The sequence below is a fragment of the Meriones unguiculatus genome, chromosome 16 (genome assembly GCF_030254825.1).
Source record: "Meriones unguiculatus strain TT.TT164.6M chromosome 16, Bangor_MerUng_6.1, whole genome shotgun sequence".
NCBI classification, from domain to species: domain Eukaryota; kingdom Metazoa; phylum Chordata; class Mammalia; order Rodentia; family Muridae; genus Meriones; species Meriones unguiculatus.
The window spans coordinates 9293835-9318770 of NC_083363.1; the positions used below are offsets into that span (position 1 = coordinate 9293835).

Genomic DNA, 24936 nt, shown 5'->3' on the forward strand with positions numbered 1-24936 from the left:
TAGCTCTCTTTCTAGAAAATCTGTTGCCCTCTTCTGGCCTGTATGGGCACAAGGCACATACGTGGTGTACAGACCTACACATAAAAAAATACTTGGCAAAAGCCGCTTAAAGAATGAAGAATTTGTTTTGGCTTGCAGTTTAAGAGTACCATCTATCATGTGGAGAGCTGGAGGCATTGCCCCTGCGGTCAGGATGGGGAATACTGCCATGCCCAGCCAGCATTCTCCTCTTTTGTGCTATCCAGGACCAAACCCCAAAGAATGGTGCTGCCCATTTTTAGGGTAAGTTCCCACCTCAATTAGTATAATCAAGTTAATCCCAAATGACATGGTCAAAGACTAACCTCAAGGTAATCTTTCTTAGATGTGCCTGGACTCTCCTAGGTGATTCTAGATTCTGTCAAGTTGACAGACAATAGTAACCATTACAGTTCCTGTGATTAAAAATACCACGCTAAAGTAATTTACTTGTAGAAAGAGTTATTTTGGTTCCTAGTCTGAAGGCATACAGTTGTGATGGCTAATTGTTGTCCACATCACACACTGGGGAAGAGGGACCCTCAGTTGAAGAATTTCTTTCGTCAGATTGGCCTCTGGGCTTACCTGTGGGATGTTTTCTCTGTTGCTGATTGCTGTGGGTGGCGCTATCCCTTGGCAGGCATGCCTGAACTACGGAAGAAGGTAGCTGAACATGAACCTGGGAGCAAGCCAGTCAGTAGCATTTCTCTGGTTTCTGCTTCAGTTCCTGCTTGAGCTCCCACCTTAACTTCCCTCAAGGATGGACTGTGACCTGGAAGAGTAAGCTAAAGAAATCCTTTCCTTCCCCAAGTTGCTTTTGGTCAGTGTTTTATTACAATAACAGAAAGCAAAGCACAGTCCATCATATGGGGAAGGCATGGCGGAGCCAGCTTTATGATGGCAGGAGCTTGCTGTGGGGACTCCTCATAGCTAAGCAGACCAAGAGATAGGACAGGAAGTGGGGCTAGTTGTAATTACTAAGTCCTAACCCCTTCTTAGAGTTCTACTTATCACAGCTAAGCCTCACATCCCCAAAGTTCTACCTTTCCTCCAAATGCTGCCAGCTGGGGACCAGGTGTTCAAACCTGAAAGCCTGTAGGGAACATTTTACACCCAGGCTATAACTGGAACCAACTAGACCTTTCCTGCCTAGTGGCAGACTTGAGCGTTCTCCTTGTGAGCTTCAGGAGGGGGCCCTGCTGTCTGATGGCACACAGCCACTTGGTCAGAAGTTGCTTGCTTTTGTTCTGGTGGCTAGGGAGATGCTGATGTTTCTCGTCCCTGTGAGGGCAGTGCACATGCTCCCGATGTACTGCCTTTCCCAAAGTTCTTTCTTCAGCAGTAATTGCACTCATCTCCCACTCGAAAGCCCTTGGAGCTTTTGAAAAAATAAAGAAGGTGTTAAAGCAAACCATGAAAACAGACATTCGCATTAGCCTAGGCCTTCAGTAGCCATGGTCATCAGTGTTACTGTCTTCTACCTCTTCATCAGTACCTCTCAACCTTCCTAACGCTGCCATCCTTTAATACAGTTCCTCGTGATGTGGTGACCCCAACCGTAAAATTATTTTATTGCTACTTCATAACTGTAATTTTGTTCAGAGTTGTAATGTGAATATCTGATGTGCAGGGTATCCAGGTGACCCTCAAAGCGGCTGTGGACTAGTGCTCGAGAACGACTGTTCTAGATCTTGATTCACTGGAAGGTCTTAAAGGCAGATGACGTACTTGGAGATGTCATCCCCTGTGGTAACCGTTTCTTCTTCTGGAATACCCCCTGAAAGGCCAGTTTGAGGTTGCATTACAGTAAACTCTTTCTTTCCCAAGTGGAAACAGTATACATGAAAAAGATGATGAAGGTATAGTACAGGAAGCACGGGCCATTGTCATTATGAAGTTTTAGATACTGTATACAGTCGTGCTGTGGTTTTCTGTGACTGGCGCTACAGTGAGTTTGTCTATCCCAGATCGTGACACATGAGGAAGGCAGTGCGCTGTGGCCTTACAGTGGCTGCTCTACCACTGGGAAGTGGGGCTTTTTCAGTTCTTTCATAATTTATTTTTTACTGGGTTTCTCAGGCTGACCTTGAAATCTCAGGCTCGAGCAATTCTCTCCTGGCTCAGCTCCATTATACTTTGATGGGACTGCTGTGGTCTGTCATTGACTGATGCATCGTTAGGAAGCACATCGCTGTATCTAATAACTAAACCTCAGAATACATAGAGTGCTTACATACATAAGTAATACCTAAACATCACAGAGGGGATTTGGCTGACTAAGAAGGAAAAATTGATAAATATGCAATCACGTAAGCTATTACAGTATTCCTTTTTTAGTAACTGGTAGATCACATTCACACACATAAAAATACTATTAAAAGTTTTAGTGACACATATCAGGGTCAGGCACATGGTCATATATAAAATCTGTACTTATATTTGCTAATAAAGTAAATCTCATTTAGGCCATGTTCTTTGATCAAAAGAGTTAAGTGAGAAATAATAATGAAATCACAGAGAAGGAAAGCCTATGTGTTTGACATTTGAAAAAATAATTAAAAACCATTCAAATTAAGTAAGTCACAGTAGAAGTTTCAAGGATCGAATGATTAACAGGCTAAATAAGAGTTATAGAATGTGTAGCACTCAGAAGGAAATTGATATCTTTAAAGATAAGTGTTTTAAGTTAAGATAAAAGTTGAAAGTTGATGTTTCCAAGTAAGAAAGCTAACAGAAAGTAGAAAAAAAAAAAAAAAAAGAATGGCTAGGAATAGAAATTATAAATGGGAATACACATTCTCTCCACAGTATTAGTGTGATAGATTACTGTGCTCCGTCACTGAACTGTCCCTCGGGTATCAGGATGAGTTTTCGGTTCTGTACCCCACACTGCCCTTGAAGCTGAAATCTTCTTGCCGCTACCTCTGCCCCCAAGTCCTGAGGCTGCGAGGTATGCACCACCACTCCTGTGACTCTGCTTACATTTTGAATGTTAAACCTCGGCTTTTGGATAAATTTCACTTGGTCATGCTGAATAATCTTTTTATGTATTTGTGGATTTAGTTTGCTAGTATTTTGGTGTGTGTGTGTGTGTGTGTGTGTGTGTGTGTGTCAGTCAGGCTTCTGTGAGGTTTTGTATGGTTTTGGTGTCAGACTATTGCTGCCCTCATAAAACATCCTACAATGGAATGGGATGACATCCTTGTCTCATGTTCCGTCAAAGGGTTGCTGAAGAACTGATATTCTTTTTTTTTTTTTTTTTTTTTTTTTTAACATTTGGCAGAATTTATTTGGAAAAAGGTTTTTCCAATTCAATCTCTTTACTTGTCCTTTCACTTACTTTTTATTCTTATATTTCCTGTTCCTTATGATTGTATTGGATTGAATTTTCTCTCCTTTTTTAGTTTTTGGAGGCCGACCTTTGCTCACTAAGTTTTGATTCTTCTTTGTCAAATGCAGGCGTTTTTGCTGCGGTGAACCCCTGCCCTGCCCTCCGGTAGCTGGCTGCTGGCTGCTGGCTCCTGGCCCTGAGTTCTTGGTGAAGCTGGAAAGGGGATGAGAATAGGGTGAGTTAAAACTGCCTTCTTACCACATGCTGGTCTTAACATTATCAAGTTGTTTTTCTTGAATAAATGACTCTTGGAGTCCTCCAACGTTTTATTTCCAGAGTTCTCAAACAGTTAATTGGGAAGAATTATCTTTGTTTATATGGAAGAGAGAGTGCTGAAAGTGATTATTACTCTTCTTCTCCCACTGGTCTTAGCCACTTGCATAGTTTATACTTAAGAATTAATGAAAAGGATGTGATTCCTATAAGGCGTTTTATGGAAATGGATTATACTTGCTTATAAACATCACAAGGAGAGGAGTCGTATAGTTGGCTGGTATATTTTGGAAGAAAAATGAAAGAAAAATGTAGTGTAGGACTACACTATACATCCTAAGAAGCTGAGGAAATGGAAACCCTGTGGATGCAGTGGAGAGCCCACTATTTCCAGAACTTCTAGGGAGTCTGGAGCCATGTTCCTCCCAGGGAGGCCGTAAGAGAAGGTGCATTGGGCACCGTGTTCAGAGTGTGGAGACCAGGGGTGTCTGCGTTATCTCTAGATGAGCAAGGTCAGTTGTCCCTTGGGTCCGGGCCTGTCGTTGATGCCAAGGAAAAAAACCCTCGGCATCTATCCACAGCCCAGGTGGGAGCAGCTGGAGCTGCTATCGCATGGGGGCTTGGGGTAGGCCTGGAGCTAAGTAAGGAATAAGGACATCTGTACTCTTGAATCAGAGACTTTGGACAGATGTTTTCATTGTGAGTGCCCTAGTCATGACCCTACATGTGGGAGCTAAAAAAGGGCCAGGTTTCTAAGGTCCAGCTTACCACAGGCCGAAGTTCAAAGGCCGGTGAAAGGAAGTGGTAACTTGTAAGTCAGGTGGTCATCAGGCACAGCACCTACAGTTTGGCAAATGAGTGGTGAGAAGTGGCAAAGGCTTTTAATATCTGAGAGTACTGGGACACTCACTACTGTGTGTGCTTTAAGATTCAAGAGGTTACATACACACTAATCTAAAATTCATATCACCTAGTGAATTATTCTCTTAAGTATGTTGACAGTGAAGCCACGCAAAAATGTAGTGGTCACAAAATTTATGGCTGGATTTAGATCTTTGGAAATAGATACTGGCTTACATCACCTTTGCAACTACCCTTGTAGGGCCTCACTTGCTGCCTTTTGTATTTTTGATGTAAAGGCAACTTGAGTGGCCCAAAAGTTGTATATGATTGTTAGAACGCAGGCTGCACATGGAGATCAGCCAACGTGAGCTAGACGACATAGTTGCACATTCTGAGAGGATTTAGACCTGGAGTTTAGTCTGAGCTGTTTCAGAGTTGAGATAGATCTTATACTCTTGCATGCTGGGCCCCTTTGAGCTTTGTGGTAGCTTCAGGCATTTGAGGGCATCTTCCCCTTCAACATGACCCTCCCCTTCAATATGGTAGAGAGTGGTATTAGAGCCTGAACTCTTGGGCTCAGGCATGTTCCTGAATATTTCTGGAGACCAACTTTGGTGAGAATTGGAGGCAGAGCTTTGTATACTGAGTTCACAGTGATTTTCATCCCTGCCCCGATGTTACCATGTGTAGATCCATTTAAAAAAGAATTCCAGTTTGAGAATCTCTGCCCTTTTCCTCTACACTGTACTCAGCCACATTTGGGCCTTGAGCGTAACTTTCCTTTTGCACTCCTCACGTCTCATCAGTTCCTTCCATTCATGCCTGTTCTTGTCAGATGTTGAGCAAGTGTTTCGCAACAGGAGCACAGCTCCCAGCATGCGTAGAGTGAGGCTGAACCCGCCGTTCATTTGTAATGCTTGTGTCTTGGCTGTGAGGCACAGAGCCTGAGAGTCTCATCTTATGTCCCAGGATGGCTGTGAAAAATCAGATTTCCTGAGGGCTCCTTGTTCATGTGTATGAGAAACTTTAAAAACATATATAGACTTTGAAATTTCCACCCTTCCGAATTTACCTTTAGGATATAATCAGAGAAATGCTAAATGTATGTACAGAAAAATACTCACAGTATTAACCTAAATAATGAACAGTTGGAGGCAATCAAATACTCAAATAATACATGATTAAATAAATCAGTTATTGTATTTCTGTAGTACAGTGGAATACTAGATAGCAATTGGTCTTCATAGAACTGATTTGTGACATGAAGATCTATACACCCTGTTCACTGGTGCATGCGAATAGCATGTGTAAAAAATAGCGAATACAACATAAAGCTGTCCTGTATATGCATGTATGGTATATGTGCATGAGGTTATGAGTTTTAAAAACCTACAGAGGGACTGCTAAAGGCTTCTGGTGTCTCTAGAGGTGGGATCAGAGCTGCTTAGTTTCACACATTTCTGAACTGTCCAAGTTTTTCTCAATGGGCACACGTTACTTTTACATTTATGGAAGAAAGAGCGTATGTTTTATTGTTAGAGAATAATTACGTAACTACTAACCTGGTCTTTGAGTCTTTATAGAACCGTTTTTCTAAGCATAAAGCAATCTCAACTAACAGATGTTTGATTTTCATAGACAGGTTTCTTTGAGCCACGACAAATATCATGAAAAGGCTAAAAAGATGTATGTTAAAATTATTACATAGGTGTATCTATAGTAAATTATCCTGAGAGGATACACAAAGAGTTGATGCCACTGAGTTTCAAAATAGATAGAATTATGAGAAAATACTTAGAAAACATGCTGCTGTCAGTACCTCTGTGTGGGAATTGGGGTACTTTTAAATGTATCTCTTGTGCTTTCCTGTAGCTCCCGAGGCCTCTACATACAGAACAGGCATACATCCTACGATGGCCCATGCTTACGGAGAGCAGGGTGTGAATGCATGGCCTTGTGTTTGTGCAGGGACTTCTGTACAGGGAGCCAGCTGGCCTCTGAGGGTAGGTGGCGGGCTGGGCACAGCTGGCTTCTCTGTCCCTGATTGCCATGTGGTAGGTTGTCTGGAAAACCCAGCAGATGTATTTTTAGGCAATGCTGGTGAGTGGGCAGATAGACCGAGTCTGGTAATGACCCACTCAGAAAGCTGGGAAAGCAAAAGTGAGGAGATGACAATTTTTAACCTAAGTCCACATTCTGACACAAGTCAAAAACTCCTTTATAAATCACTGGAGGTTTATCATAAATAAAATCTACCCATGTGGATTGAGACATGGAATGAAATATTAAAAAAAAAAAGAAACATGGGTACATACATGTATGCCTGCACTTACCTAAAGTATGATCTATTATAAATAGGAAAACAAAACAAAACCAAAGAAAGTACTTTCTCCCTAGATGTGGGCACGTGTGTGGAAGGCCCGAACTTCTTCTCCGTGGAGGGGTTTCTCAGCCCTGAATATCAGGGAGGGAAAGGCCGTGCAGGGCGGTGCCAGGCCTGCCTCCGTGAGCCCTCTCAGGTCCGCATCCTTCCGCCCCCGCAAATGCGTCATGGCCGCACAGTGTCCTCACAATGCTATTTTTTGAGCTGGAGGAGTAAACAGGCTCACCCCCAACTATTTCCTTCTCTGTTCCTCTGAGACTCAGAGTGCTAATTATTTAGAAATGGTAATTGCACCAGTGAGCCTGTGATGGGAATGGAGTCAGAACACCATTGCCTGTCCTCCCCCAGCAGAAACCCCGGAAAGCCTCAGCTCGTCCTCCCCTGGAATCTTGTTGGCACTGCAGAAGTCTGTTCTGCTGTTGGAGGCGTGGTAAGGAGACACTCTGCCCCTAGATCCGCAGGAGTCAAGGTCGCCCTCGGCCTAAAGTCAGGTCCTCGCGGCGGCTGCTTAGTTCGGGGGGATCCATGAAAATCTCAGCGCCTGCGGATACATTTGGCAAAGATGCCACCCAGCAGTGTGTCAGCACCACACTTCCGGATGTGTCCATTCATAGAACACTTTGTCTAGTCCCAAGTCGTCCATGTGGCCTTTGGAGTGGCGGGCTGTAGAATTGCCCATAGGGCAGTCCTCTAGTGTTGCCCCGCACTGTGCTTGTCTGTCCCCGTGTACCACTTGCTCATCCCCTCCTGACGGGAAAGGCTCCAGACCTCCATACTGTGTCAGAAGGAGCCTCAGTCCTACCCTGCCGTGACACGAACACAAAGCCCACAGAAGATGTTAGCTGCATCACTGAAAATGCATCACTGAAAAGGCATATTGGATGTATGGTGAAGTGCTGTGGTAGCGAGTGGGGCCAGAGACCAAGAGCAGGGGCAATCTGGTGTTGGGTTGGAACCTCAAAGGGTCTAGAAGAAATCCCCTTTCTTAGCAGGTTACTGTTTCTTTTGGGCTGGGGTGGGGGGCGTAGGGGATACAGCCACACCCAGAGAGATGCCTACTCTTGGTGCGTGAGCTTTGTTGGGACACTGCAGTGTGCTAGAAAACTGTATGCCCCAAAGTAGGAAGGTTATAGATAAGATCCCATGAAGATAGCATGACTGCCATTCTCAAGTTCCCAAAAGGTGCATGTAGCTCTTTACGCTTTCTTTTGCCCGCGTAGTTTGTGTTTTAGAAATACGGTCCTGATGAAAACATTCTGTTGTGTGTGGGTGGCTTCACATCAGTGCAGAGGTGTCTGTGCAAACCCCAACCAGTGCAAGAACCCAGCTCAGCTCGTACCACATGGCTGCCTTAAGCGCAGCTCTCAACTGGCTTTCTGCAGGTGCAGCAGCTGAATCCTGGACAGAGAGCATCTGCTCAGACCCATGTGTGTTCTGATTATGTTTCTCCCCATTTAATTATTGGGTGCTATCTGGTGCTAGATACAATACCTATTCCTTTCATCTGAAAAGTCTACTTCATTCTGTGATTTTTTTTTAAGAGATAGAGAGAGAATACCCACAAATGTGGAGGCACACATGTCCTGGGACTCGCTGCAAACCTCTCTCCATAGTCCCCTCATTTTTCTTCAGTATGCTGTCCTCCAGGGACAGGGCCTTGACCTGCGTGTTGGCCCCCACTTGGGCATCTGTCTGCCCGTCCTCTATGCATGTGCTTCCACCAAGCATCTTCTGGGAGCTGTTTTCCAGGTTGTGGGATGTCGCCTGTGACACAGAGCACACAAAGCACTGTGGGGCTTTCTTCTTCTGGTGATGAGAGAGAAAACAGGCTACTGAAAAGGTTAGTAGCTCATGCTGGATAGAGCAGAAGAGAAAAACCATCAAGAATGATTGGGGCATTGCTTAACAGATGGTCATGGAAGGCTTTTTTGAAGAGCTGATGGCTCAGTTAGGTGACAGGAAGGATCCAGGTGTGTGGCCAGGGCAGAAATAGGGTTGGTAGATGGAGGGAGCTAGGTGGTACAAGCCGAGGCAGATCTTTGCACTGGTGTGGGTTTACATATGCACCTCAGAACTGAAGCCACTCACCCACAGCAGGATAATGTTTCCAAACAGAGACATGATGAAGTGAAAGAAAAGTGCTGAACCTTTAGGGAACTTGAGAGTGGCACAGACAGTCATGCTGTCTTCTTTGAGTTTTTATCTACAATCTTTCTGCTTTGGGGCATACAGTTTTGTAGCACACTGCAGTATTCTAACTAGTGCATGCACCAAGAGCAGACCTCCTTCTGGAGGGAAGGGACAGCTGGGGCTATGGGCACATATATAGAGAAGCCAGGAGGCATGGTCAGGCAAGCAGGGTGACTGGATTATTGCTGAGAAGGTCTGGTATCAACCTCCAGTGCAAAAGTGTGTGTGTATGAATGAATCTGCATTCCATTTCCAAAAGCTTGTTGGCTACAGGGAAGACAAGAGAGGAGCAGATTTGGTGCCTAGGTTGCACCAGTCTACAGAGAATCCTAGGTAACAAGGGAAGGAAGATGCTGAGAGATGGAGCGGCAGAGTGTGTGCAAAGGATTGAACGCCAAGGAGGGTGGATCAGGGGCGCTGGGTGAGAATGATTCTTACCCCTAGTGCTCCTCTGTGCCAGGAGCATTACTAGGATTCTGACCCCTTGATAAATATCCTGCCCTCACATCTGGAAAGATTCTCATCTCTGAAACTTGTTTTCTGCCCTTGATAGGAATGTAGTCACTCTCTTTTGATTGTGCTATTACGGCATCTCTTTCCCTATCATTTTATTAACCTGTGTGTGTGTTTACAATTACAGAAATTTCTTATTTAAAGCACTTAGTGTGGGCTCTCTCTGTCTTTCTCTCTCTCTCTCTCTCTCTCTCTCTCTCTCTCTCTCTCTGTGTATGTTGGGGGATGTGCTAGGGATTGAACCCAGGGCTTTATGTGTGCTAGGTAAGTACTGTATCACTGAGCTACTTTCCATCCCGATCACTTTTTATTGAGTTTTTAAACCTACGTAATTTAATTGGGATGATTAGACCGTGTGTATTCAATATGGCTGGGTATAAATTGGTCATTTTACTATGGATTTTCGAATCTCATGTTTTATTAGATCACACTTTTCTTTTTATTTTGGATTCATTTCACTTTATGGCCAATTTTATCACCTTTACTATCCTATTAGCTATCTCTTTTTTTGAGAGATAACTTGGGGATTATTCATGGTATTCATCTTCAGTTCACTAAATCAATTTTAATGTAGTTTCAGTCCACATGTAGTATAAACTTTTACAATAATCCCTTTCTGTTCCGTTCCTCTTACTCACTAGTAAAGGTATATAATAATTATATAAGATAATTATATTATTATAAGATATTACTATTATTTTTGCTTTAAATGGTCTATTATTTTTGCAAACAAATCTTTTCTGTTTCTAGTATCTTTTCTTTCTCTAAGTCTAGAGCTCCTTCTGGTACTTTCCTTCCTGTTCTGGACTTCTTTTAATGTTATTTGTAGTTCAGGCATGTTGGATGAATTATGAATTAGTTTAGCTTTTGTTTGTTGGAAAAACTCATACTTTTACATTTGAAAGTAATTTTCATCCTGTCCATTGATGGTTTTTCTCTTCACTAGTCAGGGACATCATTCCATTTGCTTCTGGGTTGCACTTTTCTTTCTGAGCCCTCCTCCATCTACCATGTCTGTGTTCCTCCTTTTATACATAATGTTTATTTCATTTTGAAGTAAAGCTCATTGTATATGTATATTTAATGTATACAGTGGTATTTTGGGATATATACAAACGGCATAAAGGCTCCTATAATTATAATTATCCTTTTTGTTTGTTTTGTGGCAAGAGCAGCTAGCAAGCAGATTTTAATGCTTTTTTTTGTTTTCTCCTGGAAACTTGAAAAGGTACATTATTTACATTTATTTGTGTGTGTGTGTACATGCACATGTGTGTGCGTGTGTATATCCATGTACATGTGTGATGGTGTTTATGTGGGGGTCAGAGGGCAGCTTGACTCTCTCTTCCACTGTGCGGCCCAGGGATTGCTCTCGGGTCATCAGGTGTGGTGACAGGCACCCTCACTGGCAGAGCCCTCTGGCAGAGGCTAAGATTTTCCTTCTAGGTGATTGATTATGATGTACATTGGTTTAATTTCTTTATTTTTTTGTGTGTGGGGGGTCTGTTCGTTGGCTCATAACTTTTAGCTGAATCTTTAAAACGCTTTGGGCATTCTTTTTGTTCTTCCTCTTTCATCTCCAGTTGGAACATGCCTCTCTAGTTTCGGGGAGAGAATCTTTAGGTCTTTATGTTTCACTTTACAAAGTTTGGACCTAGGCAAATTGCTCCATTTCTGTGTCAGCTCATCCCTTCTTCAGGGTTATCTAATATGCTGTTAATCCCCATCTAGTGTACTTTCCACCTTATCGCTAGATACTTGATTTATGGCTTTCTAAAATACATTTGTTGTATCTCCTTAGCATTCTCTGCTTCCTATCTTTAACAAATCCAGTATATCTATTATGACCATTTATTATCTTCATATACTAATGCTTTCTGTATAATTTCTCAGTTTGTTTCTTATTTACCAAACACATTCTGAGGCATATTTTTTAAAGAAAACACATACTGTTTAATTTTATTTAGTTTATTAAGTACTAAAAATATTACTGAAAACTACTCATTGTTTTACTGTACAAGTCGGGAACTGGCTACATGTAAGAAAGACCGTGATAGCTGGGACTGAGAAGGTGCAGCGCCTTGAAGATCTGTGTGTTGGTAAGAGTCTAAACTTTGAGCTGCTAGGTGACCCTGCGGATGCTGATTTTGTATTAATTCACTGGGCTGAATTAATGGAAGGGTGGTTTTCCCAGCTTTTAGCAGGAGACCTGTTTTTAAGCAGTCCTTCATAGAAAACCCCTGGAGGCATGATAGCTGCTAATATTAATGAAGCCCCTGCTTTGTGCTGGCTCTCTTGCCCCGAATATCTCTGGTAGTTTCTAGCTCCGTCCCCATAGTGCTCCTGGCAGAGGGCATTGCCGTTTCCCTCCCCACCTGAGCCTTAGACAGTGAAGGAACCCTCGGGCTCTCTCGGTTGCGAGTGGTAGGCCAGGTCTGACTCCGTGGTGATGAGATGAGACTTCTCAGACCTTAGCCTCTCCCTGGGCCTGTCAGCAGCCCTGTGAGGCTATGGAGAGCTTAACAGTCACAAACCACTGACCTCCCTGAGCTGCCACAACAGAAGAGTGGTCACTTACTCATTAAGCCTCCCACGAGAGATAACATGTAAGGCTGGGAACGTGTGCCGTACGTCGTACGGGAGTCCTGACTGTTACGCACAGAGCTTTTGTTAGCAAATTGCTGGGGCAGTGACTCCCTTTGTTCTTTTATTTCCTTATATGCCTGATGTTCCTGGGACAGCTTGGGCACTCCTCCAGCATATTGGCATCCTTGTGTGGTACACAAAACATGGTTGCAATCAGCTAATGCATTATATCACATAATGGAAACAAGGAAGGGAAAATGGAGTGTTGGTTCCATGCCAGTAGGGTGCTTAGAATAGCCTCTGGGACGGTGGGTATCTGAGGAGTGCCTTACAGAGGGTACTTGCGTGAGTCCTAGGGTGCCGGGAGAGGAAGAGTTCTGTGCCCAGGGGAATTGGCACAAAGGCTGCTGGGGGCATGCCCAGTGTGTTCACAGAGCTGCAAGGAGGCATTATGGCAGGAGCAGTATGTGCAGGGCCATGAAGCAGAAGTGAGGTCAAGGTGGTGTCAGGGGATTTGTCAGATGCCTTGCAGTGCATTCTAAGACTAGCTCTTAGTCTGCACAGAGCAGAGGTGGGAATAGAACACAGGGGGGACAAATGGGAACAAGGCACTGGGAGCCTGTTTTCTCTGTGCTGAATTGTCTGCTTTGATAATGGGTACTGTTGATGATTCTTGTTTCTGACATACAAAAAAATCCCTATTGCCCAAAGACCACCTTTATAATTGTGCCAGCCGTATCTAATTTTCACAGAACTCTCCAGGGAAGCCCTCTGGATTATCTGGCATATAAACACCTTCTCTTTGCTAGGCCTTCCCCCTCATATTTTTTTATGCCAACTCATCCTCCTGGCAGATGGAGGCCATGAGTTTTGATCTGGCCTCCCATGCTGGAAATAAAGCAGGGTGCTGGGCCGGAATCCATCATAGTTACCTCAGCCGTCTGCTCTGCACAGTGGGCTCAATGCTAGTGACAAAGCAGCCAGGCTGCTAGGGAGGCTGGGCTGCGCTGCACAGTCAGCCATCAAGGCTGTGAGCAAATGGGTTCTGGCGGGCTGCGGCATGCAGACTCTGGAAGCTCCCAAAGGCCCTAGTCAAGTAGAGGCAGGAGCTTTTTAGTGGGCACCTGTGGCCTCCACTGCGAGTCAGGAGGGAGCTCTTAGGGGTACTGAGCTGCTAGGAACAGAATGGCTGTACCACCGTGGGCGATGTTGATTGGACACCACAGTTGCTTCCGGTGGGATTCCTGGCTGCTGTGCCAAACCAGAACAGAGCTCATTGGCAACAGACACTTCCTAGGAGGAGTGGGAGCTCTGGAAACGTGGCTTCCATTTCAACAGTCCCCAGAAGGTGCCTAATCCCGCAGAGCCAGATGAGTGCTGCCCTCCATGGAGAAGCCCGGGAGGGCCCTTCCTGGGTCATGACCCTGCAATTCTGTGGCATTTTGTAGACAAAAACTGATGTCCACTCTCCTCCACTGCTCGTAGTCCCATCTCAGAGCTCCTTTTTCTTCACCTATACTAAAGAGAACTGAGAAAAAAAACAAATCCTTTGCCAAAAGGATTTTTCTTTTGTTCTCTTAATATCAGTTTGCTTATCTGCCTTTATATTTATTCAGATTTCTTTGAGAACTTACAGAATTGGAAAATTTTGAAATTATGAAACCATTTCTCATTACCGCAGATGGAGTCTACTGAGTGGCTCCTTCTTGTCTTGATCCAGGTGGTGACTTGCCCCAGCTTCACAGCTTACAGTCATCATTCAAGCTCTTTTGCTGTGTGCATTGAGAGTCTTTTAGACTGAGGGACCTGGCTGTGGGGAGACTGCCCAGCCATGCGCACTAGCCTCCTGTAGTCTCCCGAGCCAGGGTTTGGCTATGCCTTGGATCCCGGCCAGTCCCTGCAGCACTCCTGGCAGACTGACCTGCCTCTGTCACTCCCGTTTCTCATCCTCGCATTTCCGTTTAATCGGATGTCAGGCTCTGCTAAGGGCTACACTGCTCTTACAGTGAAGAACAGAGGCGTTTCTCCGCCCTTTGCCCAGTCCCAAGGGCTCAAGTCACTTCTCAGCCTTTCTTGTTCCTGTCCTGTAGAGCTGTCTGGACTGGCCTTGGGTGCTAACATCTCTCCTGTTTGCTTAGGGATAAGCATGTGTGATCCCTGATGCTACATATATCCTGTGCCTACTGACAGACCACTTCTGCTAGTACCCATGACGGCTTAAGCTGTATTCCCCACACCCTCTTTGGAGACACTGTCCTGCTATACCACATATATTAGCCTCAAACTCAATATCCCCCTTCTCAGTCTAAGTACTGGGGTTACAGATGTGCACCAGCACTCCAGGCTTGAAGCCCTCTCTTAAAATGAAAAGTTGCCTCCCTTGACTTCAAAAACAAAACAAAACACCCAACAAACTCAAATGGCAGATAAAATTTATAATGAGTCCTGCCATGTTCATTGACTTCTCCTTTTCTCCTATTTTTTAAAAACCAATCACCGAAAATGGAGCTGAAGCTACAGCTCAGCGGTAGAGCTCTTGCCTAGCATGTATGATGGCCCAGATTCTGGCATCCACAAACAAACAACAGGGATAGGAGTAGTATAAGGAACAAAATAAAGTAGCCAAAAGCACAACCATCCAACCAACCAAACCAACCATCCAACCATCCGACCTAGGGCTGGAGCCATTGCTCCTCAGTTAAGAGCACTTGCTGCTCTTTCAGGGGTTCCTAGCACCAACATCAGGCAACTGTAAGTCCATGTGCCAGGAGATCAGGCACTCTCTTCTGTCTGTGCGCACTCACACAACATGGGCACATAAGGCAAACACACACACACACAAAGAATAATAAAAATAAATCTTTCAAAAATTCCTTAAAATGACAGAAACACGTATGCTGCCTTTGTGAATGTGTATACATGTATGTATGGTGTAGTGTACATATGGGTGTAAGCAGGACCTGTGTATTGTATATGCACTATACACATGCATGGTTCATATGTGTTCCTGTTACATATATGTGCTGAGGGGTGTTAAGTGTCTGCTCCTGAGTCTGAAGAATGGTATTACTTGTCTACCGCTGTGAATGGAAGAGGCAGTAAAAATGGAGATGAAGCAGGAGACGGATGAAAAGCCTGTCTGAGAAGTTCCTTCCTTATATCCTTTCCAGCCTGGTAGAAGAGCGGTGACCTAGGAACTTGTAGGCAGGGCCAGGGAGTGTCTTAGCTGAAAGTAGGGCCGTACTCTAGTGGGTTTCTGATTCTGCAAACCTAGGATTGCTAGAGGAGAGAATGGGCTGAACTAGTCCAGCTGGAAGGTGACCTGCGTCCAGAGTATCCCAGGACGGTGCCAGAGGTCAGAGCAGATCCAAAGGCAATTGGGCCACTGGCTAAGTTTGGAGAGGAATTATGGAGAGTGTGTAAACTGACAAGCAAGCCATGCTTTGTGGTATGGGAAGGACTTAGCACTAGGTGAAGAGAGTAATATTGCCATCGAGGATGGTGGATGGGGTGGGGGCTCAGGAGAACTAACAATCAGCTTCATAGAAGGAAGTCAAAATAGGGTATCATTCATCTAAGTCAAGGATAGCAGTACAGACCCAGTAATTAGAAATGTGGAGTGGATAGATATCAAAATAAAATGAAAAAATCCAGGAAGAGGTTATCAGTGGCACAGAAGCAAGGCAGTGAGTGGGTGCTGCTATTGCTCAGGAGAAGCTTTGTATAATTATTTAATTTAAAAAATTATATATTTATAGATTTATGAAAAGTGAAAATTAAAAGGCTATAAAATATTTTAGAAAAAAAACCCATGAAATTAAAGCCCCTTAAGTTTTCTTTCCTTGCTTCGCCTACCAGGGCAGAACTCAGTCACAGTCACCACAGTTGCAGTGAGGGTGTCTCATCCCTACCCCACATATCCTGGCTTCTATCATGTAGAATATGAGGGGCATGGGTGCAGTGAGAATTTTAATTTCTTTAAAAACCTAGTTATGTTGGGAATATGTTTTTGTTTTGATCCCAGGTGTGGGATATGGGGCTGCTTCAGATTGAACACAGCAGTTGACTATGATTTGTCTCGTGCTCTGATAGGACCGTGATTTTGCCAGCTAAAACTAGTTTATGTTTGGAATTTTAGGGACTCTTGAGAAAGTATTAAAAAAAAATGCCAGAGACCGGAGAGAGAAGTGGCAGCTGCTGCTCCCCCTGCTGCTGCTGGTCCCTGTTGCTACTTTTTTGCTGGTTGCTGATTGCTTTTGCTATTTGCTGGATTCCTGGTTGTTGCTTGGAGATATCCTGATGATGAAGTTTGCACTTGACCAAAGGAACTTGACCCCCCCTAATCAGCAAGAAATAGTCTAAAGAGATCTAGCCTCCTTTCCCCTCTGTCCTCCTTTCTTTCCTACCTAATGTTGGGGTGTTGGAAGGGATAGGAGTAGTATAAGGAACAAAATAAAGTAGCCAAAAGCACAACTACAGATGGGTCTTTTCTGGCCACTTGAGTTCTTCAGGTTTGGCCTCCATACCCTTCATTTAGGGTTCTTTCTCAGGCTCTTAGACTGCACTGTTTTCCTCCATGTTTGTGGAGCACCTCTTCCTCGCTGTCCTTAGTTGTTCTCATGAGTTTGTGTGTTGGGCATGGTTCTTGCCCAGTGCTTAGGGAGACCTATGAGGTCTTATGCCTGACAGGGGATGAAATGGATCTACATTTTTGTGTTGTATTTTCTACTGCCTAGCATTCTGTGAAATGTTCTACCTAGTGTAGGCTGAAGGCCCCTTAGTGGCTTGTGTTGTTTCTTCTGTAAGGTGTGAGTACAGGGAACACTGTTGCTCTCCAGCAGTGTGGAGGTCAGCATCATGGTATACAGCTTGTCTCTGCTGTTGCTGAATTCCTAAACTGAGGAGGGTGGCCCCAGTAGAGAGCTGCCAGACTGGTGTACGTTGCTAGCTTATACCAGCCTTGGGCCAGCCAGGCTTGAGCTACATCTCCTCTGGAAATGGGCCCCATGCACATCTGCACCTTGCCATAGGGAAGCAGTGGGCAGGCAGTTTTAACACCCAGTAGGGGCTGCTCTGGTGTGTAAGCATTCCCCTGTGTGTGTCTTCTGAGGTAGGTATTTTTCCAGTCGTGCTGTTTGCCTTCGCTTTGTAGCATGTTTGGCGACTCAGTTTATGTTCCAGTTACCTTCCCATCGTCTGTTTTCATTTAGAAAAACCCTTTCCTACCCTGAAGCAAAGGGCAACCACCTGGGCGACCTGGTTTTCTTTTCTTTTCTTTTTTTTTTTCATTTACTGTGCAATTTACTTGAGCTTTAGTTAGAAACATAAAGACCTAAGTAATTTTTTCTTATAAATATTCAAAACCTCACACACTGGAAAATGCTTCATTTCCCCAGTGACTGGGCGGCCGCTCTGCATGGCGCACCGCGCTCCTTCATTGGCCAGTCTCTTCTTGTGCCGTCACACTTCACACTTGTTGGAATTATTGTGATCTTCTAGGTACTTACATGTCTGATGGAGAATCCTGCTCTTTTAAGTAATTGTCTGGCTCTCTTGGCCTCTTGCTGTCTAGATGAACTTTAGAAAAGATTTTTAAGTTACAAAGTGAATCACACCGAAGCAAGGCACAGTGATGTAATTCTGTGCCTGTAACCCCAGAATCCTGGAGCATCATGAGTTCCAGGTCAGCAACAAACAAAAGTATTATTCACATTGAGATGTGGCTTTAAATGGATCAAACATTGATGGATTCATTGACTGAGACAGCGACTGGCTGGCTTGGGACTTTTTGTTACTTGTGACTTGCCCAGCCTAGCTTTGACCTAATAGAAATCCTTCTGCCTCACTGTTCTTGAGTGCCTGGAATTACAGTGGTGTACTGCAGTTCCCAGCTTCAAACCTGTAGTTTTAAGTCGTGAGCAGCTGAAGTATCTTCAGGGTCTGTAGGGAGCCGTGTTGTCTCACCATTGTTTGTCTTTGCTATAAATTTCTCTCTCTTCAACTCCTTTTCCAACTGACTTATGTAATGTGTTTATTGTAATTGGGATTTTGATATTGTATTTATCCTATACATAACAGTATAGAGGAAAATAGCATATTTGGATGTGGCTGTGTGTTGATATGTTTAGTTGTAAGGGGATTTCTAGTTGAATTTTGATGTAGCTTTTCTTTGGCCCAAACGCTGCTTGCTGTAGTTGACTGCTAAATAGTCATCACTAAGTTACGGAGTTTCTTTCTATTGCTATTTATCACTTGTTTTTTAAAATTGAAAATCACACGTTACTACACATGTTAGCTGCAGCTGTTTTGCTCAGCTGGGGTTGGGGAGATGACTCAGTGGCGAATGTGCTTATTACTGTACAAGTGCGAGGACCTCAGTTTGGATCAGAAGCACCCAGTAGGCATGATGGCGCAAATCTGTAATCTCTATGCTGGGATCTAGGTGGGCGGAGCCTGGACTAGCGCTCTGGCCAGTCTAGTTGAAATGGCCTGGTCCAGATTTAGGGACTTGAAAATATAAGGTGAAGACTGGAAAAAGGCAGCTGACATTCACCTCTGACCTCTCCATTCGTTTGCACGTGCACTCCCACACATGCACACACATCACAGACGCCGTCTACAGAGAGTGCTCAGCTGATGACGTTCTTTCCTCTTTTAATGTGGTGAGTTCACTGATGATTGCAAATGCTGATTTTAGAAAGGAAAAAAAAATCCCTGTTAGAGTTTACTGATCCTTTTAACTATTTCTCCAGTTGTAACCTGTCCCACTATTTTATGCGGCCTAGCATAAGGTTAGCGCTACCATTAGGTCAGTGTGAGGGCTGGAGTTTGCATAGCATTAGAACTATTGTCAAACTCAGGGTCAAGGTCAGTGCAAGACTTCTGTGAGGGTTAAGGTTAAGGCTAGCGTGGCCGCAGCACAGTGAGAGTTTCTTTTCCTCTAACTGTTTTGTGCATATGTGGGTATACATGTATGTGCATTTTTATGTGTGCGAGTGCATGGGTACATGTATATGTGCATGGGTGTAGAGACCTTGCATGCCATTCCTCTGACATTCTCTCTCTTTCTCTCCCCTCCTCCCTCCCTCCCTCTCCTTTTTTGAGGCAGAATAGCTCACTGGCTTGTAGCTCAGGTAGGCTAGGTTGGCCGGCCAAGGCTCGCTAGGAGTCTACCCATCTCTACCTTTTCAGAACTGGAATTACAAAAACAAAAACATGGATTCTTGGGGTTGAACTTAGGCCTGCATGGCAAGCATTTTATCAGATGAGCAACCAATAGCCTTTCCCCTTCATGTATGTTTATTGTTTATAGCAGGACTTTAGCCATAGTTATTAAAGGCCTTTATAACATTTTCTTTTTGTAATAACTTATATATATGTGTGTGTGTATCCCATAATTTTGTTCACTATCCCAGAATTTCTTAGTTTAAGCTATATGATTTTATTTTCTTTCTCTCTGTTAGTAGTTCTTTTTCAATTTCTTGGGCACTTTGCAGCTGTCTTTAGCTTTTAATAAAAAATTAAACATGGGATGATTTTTTTATAGGGAGGATCCTCTTTTTAAAGAATTGTGAAGCTATGCTTTTAAAAGTACAGTTCAGAGATGATGGCCTGTGTGAATCAAGAGGGTACCAGAGATAGGAGTCCCATCTCAGAGTTGTCCTTGTTCTGTAGGGAGCAGTGATGAGAGTATGGTTTGGGCAGGTGGCCACGGGGCTTGGGGGCAAATGGGGATGAGACCCCTCAGAGAGGTGAAAAGATGGAGTCTAGAGTTTGTGGGGAGCAGCTCTGATAGACCAGAAGTCCCAAGGAAGCTGGAGGAAAGGTGTGTGTGTGTGTGTGTGTGTGTGTGTGTGTGTGTGAATTTGAACTCCTGGTGACTTCAGTAGGACGGTTAAGCTGTTGAAAGAGTTCCCTAGACACATTGGCATCAACAAAGTGAGGTTTTTTTTTTTGGTCTTTTTCCTCATAAAATCTATTCTGCATTTATTTATTGTGTGCGTGTGAGTGTGGGTGTATGTAAGTGAGCATGCCACAGTGCAGCTGTGGAGGTCAGGAGACAGTTGTGAGAGTTGCTTCTTTTCCCTATTATGTGTTCTGGGAAGCAAACTTGTGGCTTCAGCCTGGTGGCAAGTACCTTTACTAGCTGAGCCATCCCATGAGCCAGTGATGGTTTTCTTCTTTGGTGTCATAGTTTTAGAAGCGGAAGTACTGACTTCCCTCCTCTGGGCCCAGCTCTGTTGGTCTGCCATTCTCTCTGGTTTCTGTCTCTTGCTGTGTCACCATAGCCGAGTGGACTCTAGATGGATTGCTTGTGGCAAGGAGGCTGGTATGGCAGAGGGCGAATTCATTCTAGGATCTTGGGGTCCAAGATATGTTCACATGTGTCAGTCCAGGACCAGCTATATACTGTTGAAGCAAAACATAGCTCTATACCAAAATGAATGAGAACTAGCTTATTTTGAGCCAAATATGAGTGACCATGGCACAGGAACATACTTTCAAGTAGTTCTGAGTGACATGTTCTTTTGGAGTGGCTATTCTCTCTCTCTCTCTCTCTCTCTCTCTCTCTCTCTCTCTCTCTCTCTCTCTCTCTGTCTTTCTGACTCTCCCCAACCCTTTTGAGGCAGAATCCCTGATAGGCTTGGAGTTCAAGGCTAGGCTTGAGATGACAGAACAGAGACAGTCATGAACCAACTCACCAATTTCGCTGGTGGAGAGAGCAGATTGAGGCGCAAATCTGCTGGAGGTTTAAAATTTTATCTGAACACATTCTTAGCTTTGGTGCTGGTGGAAGCTAGTGATTTGCTAAGAAGTAGCTCTAAAGGGTTTCTCTGATAACCAAGGTGGGATGTTTAGGTCAGATATAGAACTGAGCAATAAATGGCGACTAAGGAGAGTAAAAATAGCCCCAAATAATGTTGGTTCTTGAGCTGTGATCTGTAACGTTCTCACTCCCCACAGTCACAGAAATTCTAATCAACTAGTCTGCAGAATCTTCAAAAGAGGTGTGCTCGAGGTTGGTCAGCGTGCCCATGATTCTGTGGTGGGGTTTGGTCCAAGTGTACTCTGGCAGGCTGCCCTAAGCTCTGCCAAATCTGTGTTGCCATGAAGGGGAGCAGAAGGCCTAGGGGAAGAGACTTTTGTCTGCCGCAGGCGAGGCCTCAGGTGTCTGAGAGTGCTCACTTGAAGGGGGCTGCGGGTGGGCTATGGAAGCCTGTGCCTGGGCGGGAAGAACCAACTAGAGCTTTTGCTGTGTGAAAGACAGATATATAGCTGGGTTTAATGGCGCGTGCCTTATAATCACAGCCTTGGAGCAGGGGTGGGAGTTCTGTGGCAGAAGGATTATGAGTTTGGAGGCCAACATGAACATGAAACCATCTTAGAAAAAGAAAGGGACGGGGAGACAGAAAGAAGGCCTGCTAATGGATATGACATCAGCGCAGTATTGCTGACAGCTGACCTAGCAGAAAGACTGATCTGGTGGAACTGCTGGCTGTATACAGGGGCAGCAGCGTGTGTGTGTGTGTGTGTGTGTGTGTGCATACAGAATGCTGGCTCTTCCACATAGAAAGGGACTCAGACCAGCTTGGAACTGCTGGCTGTATACAGGGGCAGCAGCGTGTGTGTGTGTGTGTGTGTGTGTGTGTGTGTGTGTGTGTGTGTGTACATACAGAATGCTGGCTCTTCCACATAGAAAGGGACTCAGACCAGCGACACCAGTGGAGCTATGAAGACAGGTAGTTGCAACATTGCCGAGGAGGGTCACTCACACCTTTCACAGAGCAGGGCATGCATGGCTGTGGTGATTGGTCGGTGTGTCCGTGACTCTTTGGGGCTCACTAGCCAGCCGTGACTGTAGCCAAGATGTCCTACACCAGTGCCTCCTCAGCCAGCAGGTGTCCTGCAGTTTCTGGAACTCCAGGGAGGCTGGTTTATTTCTTTTTCTCTTCGTAGTCCTCTGGGCCTTCTTCACTCTGCCTTTCCTCTCCTAGGATTCAAGAGTATGTTTTCCTCCCAGAGACTCGGATTGGACTGCCATCTGCTGTTGAGGACCTGGTTGTTGGCTTTTTTTTTTTTTTTCCTCCCTTCTTCAGGGTAGATGACTCATGCACCCCTCTACTGCCTGCTGCCAGACTGTCTGGCGAGCTCACAAGACAGAGACAATGATTAGAGCCAGAGAATTGCTGTGGCCCAGCGTTGCTAGAGAGAGCACATAGGGTGGAGAGCTGTTTCCTCTAAGACACCTTGAGACAATGCTTGGTATGCACACTCCACAGTTTTCCTGCTGTGCTCTTGGGGCGGGGCTAGCGGCTGGGGGAGAGCGAGGAACCTTGCGTGGGGGATGGTTGTATCGTACTCTTAAGCTCCAGCTCAGGGCAGCTGATGTTGCCTGATTTTAGGCATGTCGCTCAGTGTTGAGGGCCCAGGATGCTGATTTCCTGGTTAACCGTTTTTCATGTTGTTCACCTTCTTTTCTTGGGTCTTGTTGTCTTTCCCCACAAAACAATAGTGTGAATCAGGGTGCTCTTTCCTGTTCTGTGCAAAGAACCATACACACTGAATGAATAGGGTCTTAATGCTGTCGTGGCTTTGCATATGAAGGGCCACCAGCAACAGGCCCCAGAAACTCTAGGCTATAGTAAAGGAAGCTTGTGTGTGTATTGGGGAGGGGAGGAACATAGGGGCTTTATTCCTGATGCTCTGATACCAAGACTGTTATCTACAGCTCTGCCCACTTTGTTGAGAAATGTGTTTGATTTTTTTTTTCCTTGCTTGTGTCCTAGCTTCTTCACAAGCTGGTGAGGGACTAACTGTGAAGGGTCTGGGTTTTAGGTCAGACCTGGTAGGCTGGTTGTGTAGCTGGAGAGAATTGTTTCTAGAGTGCAAGAGCATGCTCCATCCCCTCCTGTTCATCTTGAGTAGGGGTGGGGTGGAAATCGTGGGAACGGAGCTCTTTGACCAGAGCCCGGTTGGACTGGGGAGTCGGGTTATAGCTTGGGAATCTAGAAATTACAGGCTGCTTTTCTTGGAATTACTGTGACCTTGGCTAGGTCCTTTCCCCTGCTTTCCTACCCCTAGGATGTACCTGCTCAGTGCCCTCAGAGGAGGTGTGGAAGGACTTGCAGGCTATTTTAGCTGTTGTGGGGGCGGGGGTCAACTCCTTTCTAGGAAAAAATATATGGCCAGATGGTTTCGGCCATATGATGAGTCTAATGTTCCAGGCAGAAGTTCCTCACCTAATCTTCAAGGTCTTTAATTCTCCTATTTTCTCACTGAAGTAGCAGAAACCCGAGATGAGTCAGCGTTGCACAGGCACAAGTCCAGACTCCTGGCTTTGCCCCTTCTCTTCGTCACCGTGAACTGATTAGTCTGGGCCATATTCAGTGTGGCTTGTGCCAGTGCTGGGGTTAGCATTCATGTCTGAGGGCCTTCATCATGGATCCCTATCTTCTTATCCAGCAAGACGCTCAGGGACTCAGTGAGATGGGGCCAGAGAGATGTCCTTGGGCCGTCATTACCATCATGAGACAGCTTTGAGTCCCTTCTGTTGAAAAAGCTGAAGACTGATGGAGGGCGATGGATGGGTGGCCGTGGAAATATGTGACTTTGAAAACTTGGGATATAGAAGCGTGAAATTAAAAGAAAAAGTATGTGTTTGTGTGTTTGAGAGAGAGAGAACCTGTTGTGACATCTGTCACATATTGAGGTCAGAGGGTGACTTCCTGGAGTCAATTCCCTCCATGGAACTTCTGTTGTCAGGCTTGTATGGCAAGTGCTTTTACGTGCTGAGTGACCCTGTCAGCCCTGGCCAGCTCAAGCATGTCCATCGCCAAATGTCTTCCTGTAGAGTCAGGACCCGGGGCTTAGGACTGTGCTGTACCTGATGAGACTCTATTCTCTTTTCATTTGGGATGTTTCCCACAGACAGGCTTCTGTCATTTTTGTGGTATCGGCATTTTGAAGAATACAATCTCTTTCATGAAATGAAAGCTCTTTACTAGCCTGCATGTTGGCTTACACTCGCAATGCCAACTCTGCAGGAAGCTGAGGTGGGAGGGTTGCCATTAGTTCAAGGCTGGCTTGGGTTGCATAGCCAGTTTCAGGCCAGACTGGGACAGAGAGTGAGACACTGTCCCAAAACCCAAGCCACACAAACACAAAACCACTCAAAAATCCTTTCCATTTGGGTGTATCCTTATGGCCTAGTTCATGCATTCTTGGTTATCCATCTTTGTGGATGATGTCTTTGTTATAAATTCACTTGGGGCACAGAATGCCTATCTGCCTTGTTTGGGGCTGAGGGGTTGCTTTATAGACCAGGAGCTCTGGCTGTTTAGACTCAAGTGCTCTCTGGAGGGAACAGCTGGTAGGCCCTGCCCATTCTGCTTTATATCAGAACCCTGGGCTCAGCATCTGCCAATGCACTCTGCCTATATCAGTCTTTGCCACAGTGCTCGTATGTGCTGCCGGTTCGGTTCTGGGTATACTGGCCACTCACATCTTTTAGATGTGGGCATCTGCCCTGAGTAGGAGCCTTCCCTTCTTGTTTATCTAGTATTATCAGTTTTGCTTTGTGAATTTTCTGTTTTTCTAATTCATTACTATCTAGATGTTTCATTCACAGGCCTCTGTGATTTAGGAGTTGACATGTCTGATCAGACATCTTCTGGACTAACTAGGTGGAAGGACTATGCCCTCTCTCCCCTCTTCTTTCTAATCCCTTTTCACACTTAAAAAAAAAAAAAAAAACAAAGACAAAAAAAACCATTTCATTATTTTCTTATGTAACGTTTTA

General features: G+C 44.8%; 1 protein-coding gene across 10 annotated transcripts in view; it reads left to right on the forward strand.

Annotated features, from left to right (window-relative positions):
• The window catches only part of Pcbp3 (poly(rC) binding protein 3), a 188767-nt gene that overhangs the window by 55112 nt on the left and 108719 nt on the right, over positions 1–24936 (forward strand). For 9 of the 10 annotated variants that reach the window (XM_060369310.1, XM_060369309.1, XM_060369311.1 and 6 more), the window contains exon 2: positions 3478–3584. The exons of the other annotated variant lie outside the window; for it this stretch is intronic. The gene's annotated coding sequence lies outside the window, so the exon portion shown is untranslated. The remainder of the gene's footprint in view (positions 1–3477; positions 3585–24936) is intronic. 10 annotated transcript variants of the gene reach the window in all.